Consider the following 15,811-nt stretch of genomic DNA (forward strand, 5'->3'; position numbering starts at 1 on the left):
AGTAATATATTAATTTGAGTGAAACTCCCAGGAGAGACTATTTTAAACCAGGAGTGACTGAAAGCAAATTTGGTTACTAAATGGAATAAACAAGTTGTCAGCTCCAGGCAGACTGTAGGCCAAAGTGGAAAGCTGGTATCAGTTATGAGTAAAAGTGAGGGCAGCCTCCTTGGTGTACACCCCTGGTGGGTGGAGTTTGTCTCCCACTCCATAAATTCCCCATTCTTTATTTACTTATTTATTTTATTTATTTTTTTGAGACAAAGTCTCGCTGTGTCACCCAGGCTGGAGTGCAGTGGTGCGATATTGGCTGCAACCTCAGTCTCCTGGGTTGAAGCAATTCTCTTGCCTCAGCCTCCCTGGTAGCTGGGATTATAGGCGCATACCACGACGCCCAGCTAATTTTTGTATTTTTAGTAGAGACAGGGTTTTGCCATGTTGGCCAGGCTGGTCTCAAACTCCTGACCTCAGGTGACCCACCCTCCTTGGCCTCCCAGAGTGCTAGGATTATAGGCATGAGCCACCGTGCCCAACCAGCTCCCCATTCTTTATGATAACGTAGGGTCGTACCAGAGAAGAAGTTCAAAGAAGAGTTCCTTTACATTTGGGCTGAAACCTACTCTTGGACCTTCACCTGGTAGCTCATTAGTGTTAACCTAAGAACTCTGTTTTTCACCTGAGCAGGCCTGTTGCTCTGGTGAACTTCCCAGGACACGACTGCTGTGTCTGCCCTTCCATACCTCTAGATGCTGGCTTGGATTGTTCTTCACCCCGAATTGCCTGGTTCTAACTTTAATTCCATCTCAAATTGGATTTCCTCTCTTGCCTCTATACAGTCTTCTCTACCATCCCTCATGCTAGTAAAATTCCTCTTCCAGTTCTAACTAGTGTTGATAGGCCCATATGGTATTCTGGGCTTTGTCACTGAAAATCCTGAAATTCTTTGCTTCAGTCATTTGCAGTGATTCAGGTTTATGGAGCCTCTCATGTTACACATGGCTACTAGAGTGGTGTACCCATATGGGGTTCAATTTCCTAACTCCCTTCTCCCTGACTGCTAATGCTTTTCCGTCTGTTCAGGCTGGGCACTTCAGATCTCAAGCACAATTTGTTAGTATCCATCTCCTTAGCTGTGGTAGAACAGTGACTTCTCCAGGGATGTTTCTGGGTTCGAGACTAACGTTCCATTTACCACATCTCAAGATCCTATTCCTGTTTTGCAGAATAATCCCTGCTGTACTGTTTTTGTTTTTGTTTTTGTTTTTTTCAAGTTACCAGGCTTTGTGCTCTTTTTCCCTGTAGTTTTTCTACTGTGTTTATCTGTTGTTTCCTACTAATCTATGCTGAGAGTCAGTTGGTCTAGTGCGCATAATTCAAATGTGGTTCGACAGCACAGGGACACAACAGACATGATTAGATCATTCATGTTGAGATCAGGAAGGATGGGGAAAAAATTTGATTTGGGGCTCGGGGAGCACAGTTAAAGTTTTTCCAGGATAGCCAAGGAGGATTTATAGTAATTTTTAAAATTTGTGTCAGGCCAATAAAGTTTATGAATTACATCCCGTCACAAAACTTAGATGGAAAACTGATCCAACAATGGCTAATAGCTGGAAAGAAAATGGTTACCCTATGTTTCAAAACAAAAGTAGAGGTTCAGTTGAACTGATAAATACGAATGTGTTTATACAGACAGGTGAACGTAAGTTTTCAGTTTGGGGGAAAAGGCAAAGTATACACATCCCATATATTCATGACCAGAGAATTCTATCTTTTTCATCATTCATTCATTTCATAAATAGTAGGTATAGGCATATCAACTATGTGCCAGGCACTGTGATAAGCCCTGGGGTTACAGAAATAGGAGACATGGCTTTTGGTCTCTTGTTAGGAAACAGAATAGCTTCAGGCTGTGTAGTGTAACAGTGGTCTTCTGTGCTGGTTGTGTTAGGTAGGGAAGGTGGGGGTGGAGAGGAAGTTTGGGGAAGGCTTTCTGGAAATAATGATAGCTGACTGAATATTGAAGGGTGGAGACAGGGTTTTAGGAACAAAGAACAATTGATGCAGGCATGAAAAACAAGCAACACTTATGGAACATGAGGGTATAGAAGGGAGGATGAGTGAAACAGGGCAGGTAGGATGGGCACAGATCAAGATGGGTGTTTTTGGATGTGTTAAGAGATTCAGAATAGTTATCTGCTGTCTCTAGAAGGCCATCATTAATCTTCTCTTTTTGTTGTTTTTTTTGGTGGGGTTTATTTCAAACACTGAAAAAGTCCTTTGGGCTCTTGGGGATCTCCACACTCATGGTTCCTTTCCCCACAACTCACTGCCCTTCTCCCAGCAGAAAATCTATTTCAAGGATAGTATTTTTTTTAACTGAACAATTAACATTGTGTTCTCAGCTAACTCTGCAGAACCAGAGGAGCTGTTTGCATCTGTCTATGCAGATTGAGTTTCTTTAATCTCACACCAGGTCTCCAGCCACATGGAAACAAGGCAGTTACCTGCAAAGCTGAACTAGATCTCATCTCTAGTCGACTCCACTTCCTCCTCTCACATTTATCCCACACCAGCCTCGTGGTTAAGGAGGACCATCAGGAATGTTTTTATCAACTCAAAGCTCTAATTCATTTTCCTCCAAATCTCTCACCCCACCCTCCCAACCCTACCCCCAAGATTTCATTGAGATTTCTCCCAACTGTTATTTAGAAAAAAGGTAAAACAAAAAATGTTCAAGGTCTTGGTGCTTAGCCCTAAGGGCTCCATGTGCTGGGACACTGATGGGCAGGGGCTTCTGCCTCTCTAACCCATGCCCAAGCCACCTCCTCACCCCTGGCTGCAAAAGATGGGAGGGGCAGAAGCCAACCCAGGACCTGTAACTGCCCAACGGGTTCACCTTACCTTCTGCCTAGACAGAGCTGATTTATCTAGACAGGAGACTTGCAACAGAGAAAGACTAAAATTCTCAGAGCCGGCTGTGTGGAGACAGGAGTTTTATTATTCAAATCACTTTTCCCCAAGCATGCCAGGATCAGAGATATTAAGGATAATTTGGTGGGTGGAGGAAGGCCAGTGAGTCAAGTGCTGATTGGTTGGTCGGAGATGAAACCAGAGGGAACTGAAGCTGTCCACTTGCACTGAGTCAGTCAGTTCCAGAGTAAGCCACAAGATCACATGAGCCAGTTTATCAATCTGAGTGGTGCCAGCTGATCCGCCAAGCAAACTATCTCAAGCACTGATCTTAGGAGAAATTTAGGGAGGGTCAGAATCTTGTAGCCTCAGGCTTCATGACTCCTAAACAAGATCACATGAGCCAGTTTATCAATCTGAGTGGTGCCAGCTGATCCGCCAAGCAAACTATCCCGAGCACTGATCTTAGGAGAAATTTAGGGAGGGTCAGAATCTTGTAGCCTCAGGCTTCATGACTCCTAAACCATAATTTCTAATCTTGTGGCTAATCTGTTAGTCCTACAAAGGCATTCCAGTCCCCAGGCAAGAAGGAGGTTTGTTTTGGGAAAAGGCTGCTGTGGTCTTTGTTTGAAACTATAAACTATAAACTACGTTCTTCCCAAAGTTAGTTCAGCCTACACCCGGTAATGAACAAAGACAGCTTGGAGGTTAGAGGCAAGATGGAATTGGTTCAGTCAGATCTCTTTCATTGTCTCAGTTACAATTTTGCAATGGCGATTTCAGACCCAGAGGTTCAGCATCTCAGGATCTGGCAGAACCCCGGACAAGATCATTCAACTTGGCCACCCGCTGGCTTGCTGGTGATGAGTGAGGATTTTCTGGAGGCCAGATCCTGTGTGGTGGGGATGTGGTCACCGGTCATCAGGTTCTTATCTGGTTGTGCACTTGGCAGCTGCTTATTCTCCTACTTGGCTTTGGCCACGTTGTAGTCTCCTGAGTCAAAGTACTTTTTCCCTTTCCGGAGTCCCTTCATAAGGAAGCTGGGCCCCCAGGTCTTTGTCCTAGGCTTGGATATTTGGCCTTTAGCTTTGGCTTCTCCACTCTCTCAGGGAGAGCACCTTCTTTCTCCTGCATTTCCTGCTTCTTCTTGCCTGTCTCCTCCACAGTGTTCTCGTTTAGTTTCTGGGACATTGTGGGACTGGGACAATAGAGTATAGGAGGTCCAGAAAGTCAATCAACTGAGAGGTGGGGAGGGGAAACGGGACATCCTGTGATGCTGCTTTGGCCCTGTCAATAGGGTTACTCCCCATCAATCATCTTAAGCAGGGGGTGGTCTAAACAAATTTTCATTCCAGATAGCTGAGGCAGAGGCAGGGAAGCTAATAGGAGACTGCCGTTGTGATCTAAGAAATGATGAAATGATGGCGAGGCTGAATCCAAGCAGTTCTCCGGAACAGAGGGACACTCAGAAGATATGTGACTGCATGGAAACGGGGGACAAGTCAGGGCAGTGCTTTGGATATGGCCCAGTTTCCAAGCTTGTGAAACTAAGTGGGTTATGTACCATTCACTGAGTTAAGAAGGAACGAATGAGTGTGGGGTGGAAGAGAATGAGGTTTTTTTTCCTGAATGTGTTTGTGTTGGGGTTTGTTATAATGAGTCTCAGGGCCTGGGGGCATCAAAGGAGGGATGATCACTTTGCTTCTGGAGCACAAGAGAGAAAAACCCAGGCTGGATATTTGCATCATGGAGGAAAAAAAAGGTCCAAAGACAACATCTTGTTAGTTAACCTCTCTTGCACCTCACCTTCTGGTCTGCAGACTGAATTGTAATGGCTCCTACCTCAAACAGCAATAGGATAAACTGAGATAACAATATGTTAGCTATGAAAAAGACACCTGTGCAATGTGCAATGACTGCTGCTTATTATTAACATTGTTATTAGTTTGTTGAAGGTGGAAGAAGCACTTAGACTAATTTAAATTTAATTTATTTCTAAATTTATCATTATAAATTATTTATCATATAATTTATTTCTAAATTTAAATTTACATGGTAGTTCCTAGAGATACTTCCAGAGACTCCAGAGAGGACCCACCTTCTCCAAGGTGCCCCGTCATCACCCACCCAAGTGAACTAAAAGCTGTTAAAGTCACCAAGCTGTTTTTTTGGTTTGTTTGTTTGTTTGTTTACATCATTGTCAGTTAGATGGCATCTTTAAAGTCAGGGCAAACTCACACATAACTAAGAGAGTGCTATCAGGAGTAGAAATAATAACTGAAAATGTGTTATCAAGCAGTAAATGAGTTTCAGGATTCTGGGAACACATGGTTGGTATTGGTTTGACTTTAGAGAAGGTCACAGAATAAAAGGTGCTGTGGACTCCTCAGCGATAACTGGGAGCCTGGGGTGGGGAGTGGGGAGAACATCATCTGGCCCAGAAGGGAATGTTCTGGGTCACAAGCAGTTCCTGAGGATACCTGGGGATGTCACTTTGTTCATGCTCTTCTAAAAGTCAAGGTAGATGTTGGGCTGAACTTTTAGGCTGCATTCACATGATTGGGGTAGAACAGTTTAACACATTGCCCTTTGCTCTCATTGAGTCATGTGCATTTGTTCATTCTAAGTCTCTTCTCCCTATTTCAAATTATTTCTTCCCACCTGCTTGGAACAATGTCAGCATTGCATGTTGGCCTCAAATAAGTGTTCCTAACTAGCCATAGCACAAAGATTTTCAGCTTGATTGGCCTCAAGGGTTTTCTCAGAATTCATCAATTCTTCCAGAAAACTTTGCTCAGGACATGCAGATTGCAAGAATTTGTTCTCCCCAAAATGTATTAAGAATTATTTATTTAAAAATATAAAAACTTCCTCTAAACAGTTTGAGAGTATCATTGCAGAAAATATATAAAAGGGGTACACAATTAATTTCTCTCCAGATGTAATACTATAGTAACTTATTTAAAGTCAAAAGAGAATAATTTGCATCTGGAGGAAGGTGTTGTAAATGGAAGTTCTGGTCCTATCATGTACCTAACGTCTTTGGAATTTGTCTTTCAAGTAGTGCTGTTTTGGACTCACAGCTCCAATACAGACGACTTCTACCCTCCCCTCGGATTGATTAAGTGAAAATGAGAGAAGGAAATAATATTATCCAGAAGATGCACATACCCCACCAAGCCACGCAGATTGTACTTTAATGTGTAGGGGTAGTTTAGACACTTCAAGTCTGTGTGGATACCTCAGGCTTGAGTTGGGTTTTGTAGTGATGCCCCAAGAGCTTCATGCCATTTTTAGATGCATTTGTTCAAAAACAGATCAAGAATAGATTTAGATTTGGGAGGTAAAGATAAATGTGCACTAACTGTGGGTGGGCTGTGCAGTGAGAAGGCAGTGCCGGGGCTGGTAGTGGTGGCTCAGGTGGGTGCACTGAAGAGGGAAGGACCAAGGGATGAGGTGAGGCATTACTGTCATCCGTCTTGAATGGAGCAGTTGTTTCATTCTGAAAGTGCTTGAGAATATACTCTTTGGTGCTTTGAGTTTGGCTAATGGTGCATAGCCTTGTTGTTCTGATGAAATGACTTCAAACTCGTTGCCATTATTGAGAAACAAGTTCTCTCCAAATAAGTTGGAGAAGACATTCTCCAAGGAAACAATCCCTTAAATGCGAGATGTTTGTGGAATTTTTCCATAAAATCCAGCAGTGCCCCCTTATTTGTGGTTTTTCTTTTCGCAGTTTCAGTTGCCTGCAGTCAACTTGAGTCCAAAAAATTGCATTACTACTCTTGCACTTCAGAGCCATGATGAAGTAAAATAAGGGTGACTTGAACACAAGCACCACGATACCATGACAGTGGCTCTGATAACCAAGACAGCCCCTGAATGACTAACAGGGCTGGTAGCATCTAAAGTGTGGATATGCTGGACACGGGGACGATTCACGTCTTGGGGAGCAGGATAGCCTGAGATTTCATCACACTACTCAGAACAGTGTGCAATTTAAAGCTTATGATATGTTTATTTCTGGAATTTCCCATTTATGTCACAAGGCGTACGTCATCCACCTCACTTCATCTCCTCACATTGGCACATCACAGGAAGAAGGGTGAGCACAGTACAGTAAGGTATTTTGAGAGAGAGGGACCACATTCGCATAACTTTTCTTACAATGTATTGTTATAATTGTTCTATTTTATTATTAATTGTTGTTTATCTCTTACTGTGCCTAATTTATATAAATTAAACCTTATGGCAGGTATATATGTATAGGCATAAGCATGGTGTATGAAGAGTTCAGTACTATCCCTAGTTTCATATATCCACTGGGGATCTTGGAACATATCCCTCACAGATAAGGGAACTACTGTAGTGATATCAATGTGTTAATTCTGGAAAAATATTACATTTCAGTCTTAGTGTCAAATTCTAGCAGAGAATAACTTTTAGGACTGTGAGTAACCCAAGGACCAAGAATGAAGTAGATTCCATGTCAGTAGGAAGAGAAGTTTTGGGGATGTGTGTGCATGTTTTCATATGACTTGCACCTGTCTGGAAGCAAAACTGTTTCTAATTATTTTTAAATAACTAGAAGTCAATCTAATATAAACTATATACAAAAGCCAGATTGCAGTCACTAAATTTGTTACATCATAGGCATAGATAATTTTAATAAAACATATTCACCAAGTATGTCCAATTTCTCTCATGACAGTGCTCACTTATATGCTCATCAAATATTTGATAAATGAGTATGTTAATGACTGTAACTTCTTTTCTGGGAATGCCTTAGCTGGGGCTCAACACATTGTTAGTGAGAAGAAAATGGATGACTGAGAGGAGGTTTGTAAAGTGGGGTTGGGGAGAGGAGCTGGAAGCCATGAACAAATTCATTCTCAGAGGCACAGATCCCCCTATATGAGCCAGGACCTATGCTAGGAGCTAGATTCACAGATACGAGGACGTTATGGGCTTTGCCATTCCCAAGCTTCTTGTCCAGTAAAACCACAACTCAGAAATCTTGCTTAACTAAGTTTAGCAAGTTATCTGCCTGTCTGTCTGTCTGTCTGTCTATCTATCTATCTGCCTATCTATATCTATCTATCTATCTATCTATCTATCTATCTATCTATCTATCTATCTATCTATGTGTCTATCTATCATCTATCTACTGTCTGTCTCTAGATAAGTATATAGATATATACACATAATGTGTAGTATTCAATAATACTATATGGAAATTATGTTAAAGGAGTTGTATTAGTCAGGGTTCTCTAGAGGGACAAAACTAATGGATACATGTATATATGAAGGGAGTTTATTAAGGAGAATTGACTCACTCTATCACAAGGTAAAGTGATCTTCCAGATAGGCCATCTGGAAGCTGAGGAACAAGGAAGCCAGTAGTGGATCTGTCTGAGTCTCAAAACCTCAAAAGTAGGGACGCCAACAGTGCAGCCTTCAGCCTGTGGCCAAAGGCTTGAGAGCCCCTGGCAAACCAGTGGTGTAAGTCCAAGGGTCCAAAAGCCAAAGAACCTGGAGTCTGATGTTTGAAGGCAGGAAGCATCCAGCAGAGGAGAAAGGTGAGAGCCAGAAGACTCAGCAAGCCTGCTCATTCCACCTTCTGCCTGCCTTTTCTAGCCATGCTGGCAGCCGATTGGATGGTGCCCACCCACATTGAAGGTGGGTCTTCCTCTCCCAGTCCACTGACTCAAATGTTAAATTCCTCTAGCAACACCCTCACAGGCACACCCAGAAATAATACTTGCATCCTTCAATTCAATCAGTTTGACACTTAATATTAACCATCACAGGAGATAAATCCCTGGACTTCAAGAGAACCTATCGTCACCCATCATTTTAGGCATCATTTCATATGGTGAGTAAAACTATGCTATATAAGATATTACGTACAGACTGGGGTTGGAAAGCTATGGCCCACAGACTGAATTAGGCCCACTGACTGCTTTTATAAGTAAAGTTTTATTGGAACACAGCCATGCCCATTTTTAAAATGTAATGTCTCCAGCCGCTTTCTGACAAATAGTGGCAAACAATGACAGACTTGAGTTCTTATGGTGGAAACAACCTTCTCCAAAGCTGACAACATTTTCTCTCTGACCCTTTACAGAGAAAGCTTGCTGATTTCTGGCATAGGACAATATTATATAATAGGCTTTCATTTTAAATGTTGGGCACCACTGGTTAAGTCTTATTTTCTTCCAAACATAACAGCTATATAAAATCTAACCCTACAGAGCCCAGGAGCCTACACACCATTATTTAGTTCTTATGTCTCATTGATATAAGTAATTTTTAATACCTTATTATTATTTCTAGAAGTCTTTTTGGTATAGTTCTTTCTATATCTAGCAGTTTGTGATTTTTTTACTTTAACTGCAATATGTAGCAGCTTGTGAGGGATAAAATAAAACCCCTTTTTCCTTCTGTTTAAATATATGGAATGTCAGCAAAAGCCTCCTGTTAGCAGTAGCTGAATCTAAGAAATGAACCTTTTATACATTGGCTTACACTATTTTGTCCAAAGCCAAAAACGGATAATAAAGGAAGAAAATGACAAATGTTCTTTCCTAAAGAGAAACATCCAAGTGTAGAGAAGACCACAAGTGACTATAAAACGAGGAAGCCCCGTAGCTAAGGGGTTCACAGGTAAGCCCAGGACATGTGGACTGTGGAAGACCATTAATGTGACACGCTCTGTGGTATTCAGATACCTGCTGCACACTGGGTTCGGCTCTAGGGAATTAAGAAAAGATGAAGATGGCTATGGAAAGGTCAGTGGCAATGGGTAAAGACATGGAAAGCTATTTCTATAACAGTAAAGGAGACTGAGTTAATTTATCTTGGAAAATAAAAAAGGTAAGAAATGGCTTGCCATCATTTTTCTACCATTTATGTCCATTATGATAAAAAGAGTAAATACTTGCTGGTTGATTGATTAAAACACAGGTGAGATAGAGAGTGGCTTAGCAAAAGGTATTTTAGTTGCAAACGACAGAAATACAAGAACTAGTAAGTCTAACAATGTGTCTTTGTGGCTCTTGAACTCCAACAAAAGACTTTAACAGCAAGGAATTACAAAACCCAGGCTGCACATGGGTCTTGGGAATGATTGGAACAAGGTTCCTGGATTCTGTCTGGATTCCCTTTCCAGCAATATATGCAAACTTTCTTCTCTCTCCTTCCAGTCTGCCCTTCTCCCTACCACTTTGAGCATGGCAGATGATACCTTTTGAAATTTATATCAGATATCCTTGGCCACATAAAAAAAAAAGAAAAAGACATATCTCAAACTCTTTTTATGATCCCAGGGAACAGAAAACTCTGGGGAAAAGATTATTAGCCCGACTTGGGTCAGGCATCTGCTCTTGGGCAAGTCACCTTAGTCCAGTGAGTGAGGTTGCATGGTGAAAGTGATAATATTCTGCACCTGCATTAACCATACAGATGAAGGAAGGAAAACTTAATAGCCAAGGGAAAATTGGCAGAAATTTCTAAGTGAACACGGCATCATTTCTTTATCTTCACTTGGAAACATCCAGAAGAAATAGCTCAGTCTGCAACATGAAGGATTTAGGTTAGGAAGAAATGAGATTATTCTGACATTAGAGCTTATTACACACTGGGATATGTTACTGAAAGAAGCAGTAAAATGTCTTTTCTTAGAGGTTTTTAAAAATAGAATTCATTTCTCATCAGTTGAGATGCAAATAGTTTTCAAAATGGATTAGACACACAGAAATTTTGTTTGACATGCAAACTCTTGACAAGGTCCTGCCTTTTTTGCCAGTAAATTCAGCTCATTCTAGCCTTTTGGTACAATTCAACAAATATTTATTAAATGTCCACTAGGTGCAAAGCGTTAGGCTAGAGCTAAAAGGTTTATGTTATGTTATGGAGATTTAGAAAACCACAAATGGGCTGGGCGTGCTGGCTCATGCCTGTAATGCCAGTACTTTGGGATGCTGAGGTGGGCAGATCACTTGAGGTCAGGAGTTTCAGACCAGCTTGGCCAACATGGTGAAACCCCATTTCTACTAAAAATACAAAAATTAACCAGGTGTAGTGGTGCATGCCTGTAGTCCCAGCTACTCAGGAGGCTGAGGTAGGAGAATCTCTTGAACCCAGGAGATGGAGGTTGCAGTGAGCTGAGATTGTGCCACTGCACTCCAGCCTGGGCAACAGAACAAGACTCCATACCCCACCCCCGAAAAAAAATTGCAAATGACTGTAATATGTGGATAGTTGAGGCCATTGTCACAAAGGAGATTTAGATTTATTGCTGTGGAAAGTTAAAGCATGAGGGAGAGTCATGAAAGAGAGAAGGAGAGAGATGCTAACAGAGAAACAAGGAAACACAGAATTAGTGAAGTGTTAGTTGATAGGCTGAGATTTGAAATACTCTTTTGGGGTAAATAGGATTTCAATAGCTAGAGATGTGTGAAAAGGCATGTAGGACAGTTACAAGTTTGTGAACAGTGATTTGGATCATGTTCAGGGAACATGAAAAACTGCACTCCAGCCTGGGCAACAGAATGAGACTGTCTCAAAAAAAAAAAAAAAAAAAAAAAAAAAAAAAAAAAAAAAAAGCAGGGATCATCCTCTAGAAGGCCTTAAATATGCTGAGTTTTAAGTTTTGTTTGTTTTGTTTTAGGAAGATTAGTATGGTAACGTGACCACCCAACCAGTTCTTCCTGCCTCACTGCACAAATAAAGACCACAGCATTGCGGTAAAGAAAGAGTTTAATTGACGTGAGGCTGGCCATGCCATACAGCAGACCAAGTTACTACTCAAATCAGTCTTCTGGAAGGCTTGTAGGTCAGGGGTTTTGCAAAGGCAGTTTGGGGAAGGGGGTGGGTGTGGCTAAAATGGGTGCTTGCTGCTGATTGGCTGGGGCAGAGATGAACTCATGACCTGCTTCTGGGTGGGGCCACAGAAGCAAGAGCAAGGTTGGTGGGGGCCAGGTGGAGCTATGGGTATCAGACCTGCAAAAAACCTGGAAAGATATCTCAACAGGCCAGTCTACAATAGTGATGTTATCTGTAGGACAGAGCATGTGACCAGTCTATGCCTTAGCAGAATTCAGGTTCCTCCACTTCCCCTAGCCTGATGGCGTTTTCATTAGCTCTACAAAGGTGGTTGAGTTTTGGGGAAAGCCTATTACCATGTAAACTATAAACTAAAGTTAGCTTAGCCTAAGACCAGGAATGATTAAGGGAAAGGCAAGATGGGGGGTTAAATCAGACTTGTGCTGCCGTAATTTTCTCACTGTTATAATTTTTGCAAAGTCAGTTTTAGTAACACTGTGAGACATGTCATGCCAAGGAAAGAGCAGAAGTTGGGAAGAAGAATTTGAAGGTCAGTGCAGAAACTTATCCTGAATCATTTAACTAGGTGGTGGTAGCAGAAATGGAAAGAAGTATCTATATGGGAGGGAGATGGTAAGGAAATAATCTATATGGGAGGGAGATGGTAAGGAAATAATAATCAAGGCTGATTGATTAATGGGTTTTATGTATTGTGTACTTTCAAAACACTAAGCATTAATCAAAAAATACAATTCTTTAATTTCCTAATTCTTTAAATACTAGACCTTTATTTACATATACATTTAAGCCTCACATCAACCAAATAAATAGGTCAGCCTTTGTCCACATTTTCATATGAGCAAACAGATTTAGAGCTTTTGAATAATTAGCTGAGGCCATGTTACTAGCAATCTGCTAAGTGGGACTCTGAACCCAGGATGTCTGGCTCTATTGCTCATGTTCTTAACTACAGGCAGCTCTTCTCTAATTGTATGGAGGGAACAGGATGAGTATGAGAAAACAAGGAGGTTTCAACCCTGGTAGATTGAGAGGTGTTTCAGTTAGGCATTGGTACATAATAGACTACCCAAGACCTAGTGGCTTAACACAACAACCATTTTGTTGCAGTCCATGATTTTGTCTATTAGAAACTTTGACAGGCTTGGCTGGGGAAGTCTATTATACAAGACATGGACAAACAACACTCAGTGCCATTCAGCTGGCAGATGGGCTGGTCTAGAAGGAGCAAGACAACTTCATTCCCAGGTCTGGCACCTTGGTGGGGATGACTGAAAGTCTGGGTTCAGCTGGAATGAAGACCAGAGCCCTGCATGTGACATCTTCAGCAACAAGGTCTCAGGCAGTCAGTGGATTATTTTTGCCTGTTTTGGGACTTTATGTAAATGAAATCATGTGGTATGTATTGGTTTCTTTGACTCAACACTGTGGTTGTGAAAGTCATCCATGTTGTTACATGCAGTTGTACTTCATTCATTTTCAATGCAGTATAGTATCACGTTATGTAAATATACTGCATTTTAATTATTCATTCTACTACTAATGGACATTTGGGTCATTCCCAGTTTGAGCTATAATGAATAGGGCTAGTATGAATACTCTTGTATTCATACTCTTGTATATTGGGTGAAATATGTTCACATTTCTGTTGAGTTACATTCTTAGCAGTAGAATTGCTGAGTCGCAGGATATGCTTCTGTTAGCTTTAACTATTTTCTATACTGTTTTTACAAATTTACACTCTTGCCAGCAGTGTATGAGAATTTCAGTTGTTCCACATCCACTGGTAATATCAGATCTTGTTAATTTTAGCCATTTTAGCTTTGCTGAAAGGACTGTTTTGATGTAGATTGACCCCAGATCAGAGAGAGGGCGTCTCTCTCCCACTCCATCATTCTCTGCTTAACCAACTCTTTATGCCTTCCCAACAGATTATGGAAGACGCCTGTTTGATTCTTCCATTTAAGTCTTTTCTTATCTTATAAAAATTCTACTGAAGCTTTATAGAAATGGTTCAAATGGACCTTCCATTCAAATAACCTCTCCTGACATTTAATCAGCACTCTTTCCACATCTTTCAGCCAAATAACATTCACTTCCTTTTGCTGTATATGTTCTTATGTAGAAATAATAGTATCAACATCCATCACAGTGCATTACATGTGGAAAATATACTTTCAGGTGAAAACTTGTTGAATTTTGGATATTTTGAGGATTTTCAGATTTAATGCAACCCCATCCAATATGTTTCCTTTCTAAGAGACTTAAGAGTAAATTTGGGCTCAGCTGCCAGGAAGTGAAAGAGAAAATGATCTATACATGCAGATATGGATGGAGCAGAAGATGTTTTCCTAAATCGCAAAATTGAAAGAACCATGTCTACGCAGGACCCAGAGGAATGAAGGCTTTGAAGTAATTTAGTAATGTGGGAACGGTCAAATATTTTCTTCTGTAAAATCTCCTGCTCTCTGCTCTTTCATTTTTTTCCCTTCTCATTCTCTTTCTTCCCAGGCCTGTGATAAGGCTAGATAACATAAGGAAGTCACTTAGCACAGTGTCCAGCCCAGAATGCTTCTGGTCCTGCTTTTGATGATGATGATAGAAGAGATAGTAGTATCTGCTTCTTTAAGGTATTTTCAGGTATGAAATTAACTGAGTTAGTGTATGTGAGGTATCTTCTAGAAAGTTTGACATATAGTGATCTTCAGAGCAGATGCAGAGGAAGCCAGACAAGAGAGGATAAATAAAGCAGGCAAGATGATACCGCCAGAGATAAGACAAGACTTCTGTGCTCTCTGCATTTGCCTTTCTAGGAAGCTGGTAGTTTAACTTTCATTGGGCTTTCTACAAAAATGTTCTGCATCTGAACTTGAGCAATTTTGAGTGTTTCTCTTCCTTACAAACAAATGAGCCTTGACTTGAGCAGTCCCTTTAGTAGACATGTCATACATTATAGTACTTTTTGTGACCCTCTCATCTCTCCAACTAGATTATAAAATCCTCAAGGGCGGAGATGTCTCTAATACATCTTTGTATTCTGCCTTGTACTTAGCATAGGATGGGAGAAATGTCATGTTATCCTGCTGATTAAGTCCATTAAGGATTCAGGTTGCATAACTCTCCTAATGGGGAATGGAGAATAAATTCTGCATGTGAGTTTAATGTTCATGAAAATCATCAACAGCAAATGTAGATGTAGTGCCCTTTGGCCATGCACAAAATGCAAGGGAGAGGGTGGTCTTTTCCTAGCTCTTTGTGAATTACCCTCGCTAAGTTCTCACCTCAGGGACAGAATGCAATTTGTTTTTTCTCTTACAGATTTTTTCTCAGCCTTGGTATGAAACCTCCAACTGAGCTGGAAGATCCAAACTGGGGCAGGGAGTTTAAAGAGGGGACCACAAAATCTATTCCAACGGAACTTGAAGTTTACCCCAGGTTAGCTTCATCTGTTGCACACAGAGGCATCTGCTTAACAGATCATTGTAGATAGGATTGCAAATTCCACATAAAGGAATATTTATAGGAAGGTCTGCCTTTCTGAATACATAACTAAAAATTAGTTTATTTTGTAAAACTGTACTTTAAGCCAAACTCTGATTCGCTGTATTAAGAGTCCCAAACTAACCAAATGTGAGGGACATACCAGCGAAGACATCTTCATCCATATGAGGGAGGGGAGAGGGATACTGCCAAGTTCTTGTAGAAGGACAGCACAGTCTCTTTCAGCTCCTTAAATATGTTCTGATGAGACACTTCGGTAAAACATGCCCATCTGCGTGTTCCCCTGGACTAATGAATATGAAGTGTATGTTCAGCTCTTGATCTGAATTAAGTCGTAAGATTAGAATTTAGTGTCACAGTGATCTCTTTAATGAACTCAGGCAGAAACCATTATCAAATGATGATTTTTTTTTTTCATCTTGGAAAGATTATTTTAAATCCAAACACATTCTTCCAACTCTATTTTAACCCCCCAGAGATATATTTTAAAAGCCATTGTGGAAAAATAAATGAAAATATTGTCCAAAGCCCAGGAGTGAAGCATTTGGTAGGA

At 40.9% G+C, this 15,811-nt stretch overlaps 1 protein-coding gene and 1 pseudogene across 4 annotated transcripts in view; one reads left to right on the plus strand and one right to left on the minus strand.

The window, feature by feature from the left end:
- The window catches only part of MACROD2 (MACRO domain containing 2), a 2,135,582-nt gene that overhangs the window by 1,683,959 nt on the left and 435,812 nt on the right, over window positions 1-15,811 (plus strand). The window lies entirely within an intron of this gene.
- On the minus strand, window positions 3,743-4,104 carry LOC105526563 (annotated as a pseudogene).

This window comes from Colobus angolensis, unplaced genomic scaffold, assembly GCF_000951035.1.
Source record: "Colobus angolensis palliatus isolate OR3802 unplaced genomic scaffold, Cang.pa_1.0 Scaffold117, whole genome shotgun sequence".
In the NCBI taxonomy this organism is placed as follows: domain Eukaryota; kingdom Metazoa; phylum Chordata; class Mammalia; order Primates; family Cercopithecidae; genus Colobus; species Colobus angolensis.